At 44.4% G+C, this 6,751-nt stretch overlaps 1 non-coding gene across 1 annotated transcript; it reads left to right on the top strand.

Annotated features, from left to right (window-relative positions):
* The first annotated feature begins 245 nt into the window (after nucleotides 1-245).
* Nucleotides 246-317, top strand: Trnac-gca (transfer RNA cysteine (anticodon GCA)). The gene has a single exon. It is a non-coding gene; the product is annotated as a tRNA-Cys (tRNA).
* Nucleotides 318-6,751: the final 6,434 nt, after the last annotated feature.

Here is a 6,751-nt window from a genome sequence, read left to right as displayed (position 1 = left end):
CTCTACTTTCTGCTTTTGACAAGGTTCACCACTTAATCATTCCCAGACAGTAATCAGAATGGATTACTGGTTATGCTTAAGCCCTTGACCTCCACACTACACAGGAATAGGAGCTAACCAGACTGTCTGCCCATTGACATTATACCCAAGGCTTTGGGTATAATAAATACAGGGGCCTACAGGACTGTTTTGCTGATAGTATGCCATTCAGGTAAAGGCTATTAATTATTGTAACTCTTAAGCCAGGGGGTATAGCTCAGGGGTAGAGCATTTGACTGCAGATCAAGAGGTCCCTGGTTCAAATCCAGGTGCCCCCTGTGGCTATCTTTTTTGCTTTCTTGGCTCAGGGATATCCTCACTTGGAATGTCTTCAGTTATCCCTAACCCACTTTTGTCAGCCGGTTCCTCCTCTTCTCCAATGAGGAGAAACAAGTTCACAACTCTGCCAGACTCTTCCCCTCTCTTTGGCCATACTTTGAGCTTTGTGATGTTTTCTCTCTCCCCTCAGTACCAAGACACTCTTCCTGTCTGCTCCTTCAAGCTTGGCTGGTTGTATCACTCAGACAACCTGACGACAGAAACCTAGTAATTAAGTACAGACAATTTAATAGGAAGAATGATTATGTTAAGAAAGATGTGTATAAAGCTTCAAAGAAAACTCTAATGTGTTCTGCAAGTAAGGGCCCACACAAGTTCAAAGTTGGAAGGGACTCCTCTCCAAGGCAAAGGTCCAGTTCATACTGGGGAAAGAGTTTTTGCTTTTAATTATTGTTTTCTGGGGGTTGACATACAAAGTACTGGGGTTCATTACGGCATCTCTATGGCATTATACTTTGTTTTCATCCCCACTCCCTGCTGCCGTCCGCTGTATTCCCTTCCCCCCTTAGCTGCACCTTCTGCTTTCTTATCACATGTGTTCCATTACTCTTTCCATTTCACCTCTCCCTTAACATATCTTCTTCACTCTCACAATCCCATTTTTAGTGCCCTCTCCAGGTCTCTCTGTCTCTTACACACACACACATAATTTTATTTTATTTATTTTTTCTTTTTTTTTATTAAATACACTTTATTCACTTTGTGTCCCCCCTAAGCCCCTCCCTCCTCCCCTCTCAATCCCACCCTCCCTCCCCCTTCTTCACGCATGCCCCTCCCCAAGTCCACTGATAGGGGAGGTCCTCCTCTCCTTCCTTCTGATCTTAGTCTATCAGATCTCCACACATAATTTTAAATCAAGTTTCTGTGAGCCTGAAACATGAATTATTTGTTTCTTTTTGAGTCTGCCTTGTTTTGCTTAACATAATTTCCATGTATTTGACTTTCCTGCAAATGCCATGATTTTGTTCATTATGCATGGCTGACTAAACAAAATCACAGTTCTTATCCATTCACATCTATCTGGGGAAGTGGCATTAGCAGATTGCCAGCCATTCTTGGTCACAGCTTCTAGGCAAGCAGGAGCTAGCCCTGCCTAGATTATATGAGCCATGAGAAAGTGAGGCCAGGGGCTACAGTGTTCCCTAGAAATGGTGCAGGCATCAAGTGCTTCAGTGGAGCAGGCTGAGCCTGGTGGCTACAAGACTGGCTAGGGCTGTGAGGTCTCCAAGGACTTCCGTCTCTAAGTGTGTGCCTGGACAGAACACTGGCAGAAGTCAGCGTGCAATGTTGAACAACCATCTGGAGCCAGGAAAGCAGCCACACCCAGGGAAGCTAGCCAGGCTACCCCTGTTCCTGAACCATGCTAGCAGGAACCCCGTAATGACAACTGTCCACACTGTGTTTTCTTGAACCAGGTTTATTATGGCAGAGTAAATATGGAAGCTTCTCAGCTGAGAATCACAGATTGATAGTGGCCAAAGTACTACTTGTTTGCTTTGGCCAATGGGCGTTCAAAGATGTGATACAGGTAGGGCAGGAGGCCAGTTGGTAAGACTGTCATCTGCCACTTCCAGGGTTATCATGACGTGTGCTTGACATCATAGGACATGGTTATGAACTGGCACCCTTTCAGATGGACCTTAGAATGCACACACGTGGGCACATCTAAGACTAGGTGGCAGTGAGAAGCCAAGGTCAGAAGCTTGAATGTGTGAAAATAGTCGCAACCAAAATGGATTCATCTATGCCAAATCCTAATGAGAAGGAGTGAGAAGGCCAGAAGGATTGTCACACATACCTGTGACTAAAAGTATGAGGACTCTCTAAATCTACAGCCCTGCTTAAAGCCCACTAAAACCTTACACAGAGAACACTACTGGGTGGTGCCTGTCCAGAGTTTACCTATTAAACTGTGGACAGACACCACCTCATTTCCAACCCTTGTCTTTGATACTTGGAAAACTCTGATTTATTTTACGTATTTGAGCCTCCATCTGCTGTACACTTGCATTCCAGAAGAGGGCATTAGATCCCAGTATAGATGGTTGTGAGCCACCTTATGGTTGTTGGGAGTTGAACTCAGGACCTCTGGAAGAGCAGACAGTGCTCTTAACCACTGAGCCATCTCTCTAGCCCTGGATAATTGTTTCAAATAGTCCATGCAACCACATTTTCTCTTGCTCACCTGAGTGTGCCAATGGGTTGTCAGAGCCTGTCATTCTGGATTCTAATTTCTCTTCTGTTCCTGAACAAACTCATTTCTATGTCGAGCCTCTGCATGTCACCATTTTTGGTTGACAAAAAGCCCAGTGTAGATCATTCAGTTCACACTCCAATTGCACTCACAGGCACCATGACAGATGGGTGTATTTTGTGACACTAGATTTTTCCTGTGGCTTGTTATGCAACATCACTGTGAATAAGACTGCCAAATGCTGAAGTGGGTATATAGAAGGGCTCTTTCTGGGACAAATCCCAAAATACATGGCTTTCTGTGCAGTGGTGCATGGCAAGCAATCTGTTCTATCAGCTGCAGAAAACCACTATTGAGGGCAGGAAGACAGTGGCCTGTGAAAGCCTGGAAAGCAGAAAATGTCCTTAATGCTGCAGAGCAGGGGAGGGGATGTCGGGCCAAAGGTTCAATGCATGAGCTACTTGCTATAGGCTCTGTTCCTGAAGGGGTCCCCAAAAGATCTGAGTTCAGATGAGAACTGCCTTGCTTGATAAGCAGAAATTTAAAGGTGGTGTGGATTACTTAGAAATGGCATAGTTGGGAAAAGAAAATTGATCTGTCCAAAATTACCATATCAAAGGGGAACTTGGCGCCTTCCATAGACACAAGCTCAGGGAAAAGACCAACATGACTGCATGGCTTTTATCAAGACCACTGATATCACCAAGGTGGGGCCAGCTAGATACTCTGATGGGCAAGTAAGTGCTCCTAGGAGGATGAGGGGTGTGGCCCCATAGGACATGCCCAGATATTTACAACCGAGCCTGGGAAAGGCAATGCCAAAGAGGGGTGTGGTGGTCGCTGTTGGAACTAATTTTACAAGCACCCACACGTTTCCTGAGAGTTTGTAACTAGTAGGCTTTTGTGTTGCTGTGTCCAAATACCTGAGGAAGGCATTTAAAGGAGGAAAGGTTTACGCTGCTTATTATTGCAATGATTTTCTGCTGTCGTTGCAGGGGAGGAAGCATGGGCAGAGCAGAACATTTGATATTGTGGTGGTCAGAGGACGGGAATACAGGAAGGTCCCAGGGCAGGATAGCATGTGTAGGACATGCCTATGATCTACTTCCTGCCGTGTGGTCCACCACTGTTGTGGAAGTTTGATGGCCTGGAACCCCTGCACAGAGGTAGCCCATGGCAGTTCAGTGTCCAAGTGGGTTCCATAGTAATGGGAACAGGGAGTGTCTCTGACAGGAACTGATTGGCCTGCTCTTTGATCACCTCCCCCTCAGGGGGGAGAAGCCTTACCAGGCCACAGAGGATGACTGTGCAGCCACTCCTGATGAGACCTGATAGACTAGGATCAGAGGGAAGGGGAGGAGGACCTCCCCCATCAGTGGACTGGGGGAGGGGTAAAGGTGGGGAAGGGAGAGAGGGTGGGATTTGGAGGGGAGGAGGGAGTGAGGTACAGAGGGAATACAAAGTGAATAAACTAATTAATAAAAATGAAAATAATTTTAAAAAAGAGAAAAAAAACTCAGTTATGTTATGCAAACATGGTTTTGTTTTAATTCCAGGTGTGAAACATGGGGTTGATTCAGATTGTCCACAACAGCAAACTATTTGCCTCCTGCAGGCTCTGAGAGGGGCTCTTTACCAGCTGCAGATAGTTTAATTCTGAGGACTCTGGAGAGGAAATAAATGCCAGAGCCCAGAGAAGGGGGGCTGTAAGAAAGAAGGCTGCTGCTGATTGTCCCCGCTGCTCCAGGTTGCTGTTGATGCAGTTTGATGAGGAGAAGTTGGAGATATCCAGAAATGAAGATTGGAGTTGGCCCAAGGAACTACATCCCTAACCAGCAGGAAGTAGCTAAAGAGAACTATGACCCCTCTCACCACTAACTTTTTGTCTCCTACCTGGTGTTGAAGTGTTTGTTGGAAGGGATCGGGGATGGAGAAGGGAGATAGAGGCATAAGAAACCAAAATAAAATATAATTTGAAAGTAGTGCCTACACACCCCTTTCCACTAACTCTATCCTATGATGATTCCATGGACGGGCAAATCCTTCCTGAGGTCAGAGCCACCATGGTCAGATCGTCTCTGGGAACTGCCTCCCAGTTAACCTCAATCTCTTCGTGTTTTCTCCATGGGTAACAATGAAGACCTCTCATAATAGGCTGTATTTAGGGAAGTGTGAACAGACTGCACAGAAGGAAGGAAGAAGGACCACCCTGCCATGACACTGCACACTCAGGGAAGGTGAGTACTCAGCCATCAGAAACCAATGATCTTTTCAGATATTTTAGGAGAAAGTGAAAAGGAAGGTTTTCAGATGGCAGAGCCAAGAGTCACGTACATCAGTGGTGAGGACCACCGCTGTGTGGCAGAGCAAGGATCCAGGGAAGAAAACTGTCTAATCCTGGGTGTTTTGTTCTGTTACTTTGGGGATAGTTTGTCATGTGACACGATAGTAAAAAGACTGGAAATGCTCAAACTGGCATATACAAGAGTACATATGTACCTCACTGTAGTTGAGAGGTGTAGCTATTCCTGCCTGTGTTTGAATTTTTCTTTTTGCCTTTGACCTAGAACTCACTATGCAGCCAAGGATGACCTTGAATTTCTGATCCTTTTTCCTTCATCTCTTGAGAGCTGGAATTATAGGCAAGTCCTACACCACCCAGCATATGTGGTTCCAATCAGGCCTACATCACACTAGGCAAGCATTCTCCCAACCACATAGTTGAGAGGCGTATTTAAAGATAATTTCTAAGACCATCTACATTTCTATCATTTTCCAGTACTTGATATAATTGTGTTGCTGAAAGTCTATTCCTATAGTTCCTCTGAATTTGGAATGTTGGGAGAGGGGGAAGGGGGGAGGAGGAGGGGGAGGAATCATAACCTTATCTATTAAGTTCATTTATCAAAGAAGCTCTGGTATTAGTTACTTTCCTTGTTGCTAGGGCAAAGGACCTTGACAAAGGCAGCTTAAGAGAAAGGGTTTGTTGTTGTGGCTATAAACATGTTTGTTTTGGTCCCAGGCATGGATGTGAGACTGATTCAGATGGTCCACAGCAACAGACTATTTGTCTGATGCGGGTTCTGAGAGGGGCTCTTTGCCAGCTGCAGATAGTTTAAGTCTGAGGATTCTGGAGGGAGAATAAATGCCAGAGTCCAGAGAGTGGGAGCTCCAAGAAAGAACAGGGCTGCTCCTGCTTCCTCCTTGCTGCTCCTGGTTGCTGCTGTGAGACAAGAAGTTGGAGATCTCCTGAAATGAGGATTGGATTGGCTCTGACAATCCTAAGCAGCAGGAAGTAGCTAAGAGAACTGTGCCCCCTCTCCCACTAACCCTTTCTCTCTCCTACCTAGTGTTGGGGTGTTGGAAGGGATTGGTGTGGAGTAGGGAGAGAAAGATAAAAGAAATATAAATAAGAGAGTTTTTTAAAAGTCCGACTACATAGTTTCTGTTGAAAAGTCAGGTGTGATTCTAATGAGTTTGCCGTTATATGTTACTTGGCCTTTTTCCCTTGCAGCTTTTAGTATTTTTTCTTTGTTCGGTATACTTACTGTTTTGATTATTATGTGGCGGGAGGATTTTCTTTTCTGGTCAAATTTGTTGGGTGTTCTGTAGGCCTCATGTATCCTTATTGGCTTTTCCTTTAACTTGGGGAAATTTTCTTCAATAATTTTGTTGAAAATATTTTCTGGGCCTTGGAGAAGGGAGTCTTCTTTTTCCTCTATTCCTATTATTCTTAGGTTTTGTCTTTTCATATTGTCTTGGATTTCTTGGACGGTCTGTGTCAGGAATTTTTTGGATTTAACATTTTCTTTGACAGATACATCGATTTCTTCCATTGTATCTTCTACACCTGAGATTCTTTCTTCCATTTCTTGTATTCTGTTGGTTATGCTTACTTCTGTAGTTCCTGTTTTCTTCCCTAAATTCTTCCTCTCCATTATTTCCTCCATTTGTGTTTTCTTTAATTTTTCTAGTTCTATCTTCAGGTCTTGAGTTGTTTTGTTTACTTCCTTCACCTGTCTGCTTGTATTTTCCTCTTTTTCTTTTAGTTCCTTCAACTCTGTCTCTTTGATTTCTTTCAGTGATTTAATTATTTCTTCTCTGAAGGCCACAAGCTGTTTGGCTGCATCTTCCCGTATTTCTTCACGGATGGCCCTAATCTGCTTGTCTTTATCTTCC

Source organism: Psammomys obesus, unplaced genomic scaffold (genome assembly GCF_907164565.1).
Source record: "Psammomys obesus unplaced genomic scaffold, mPsaObe1.curated_primary_1811, whole genome shotgun sequence".
Lineage (NCBI taxonomy): Eukaryota > Metazoa > Chordata > Mammalia > Rodentia > Muridae > Psammomys > Psammomys obesus.
This window is presented reverse-complemented; position numbering and strand designations above follow the sequence as displayed.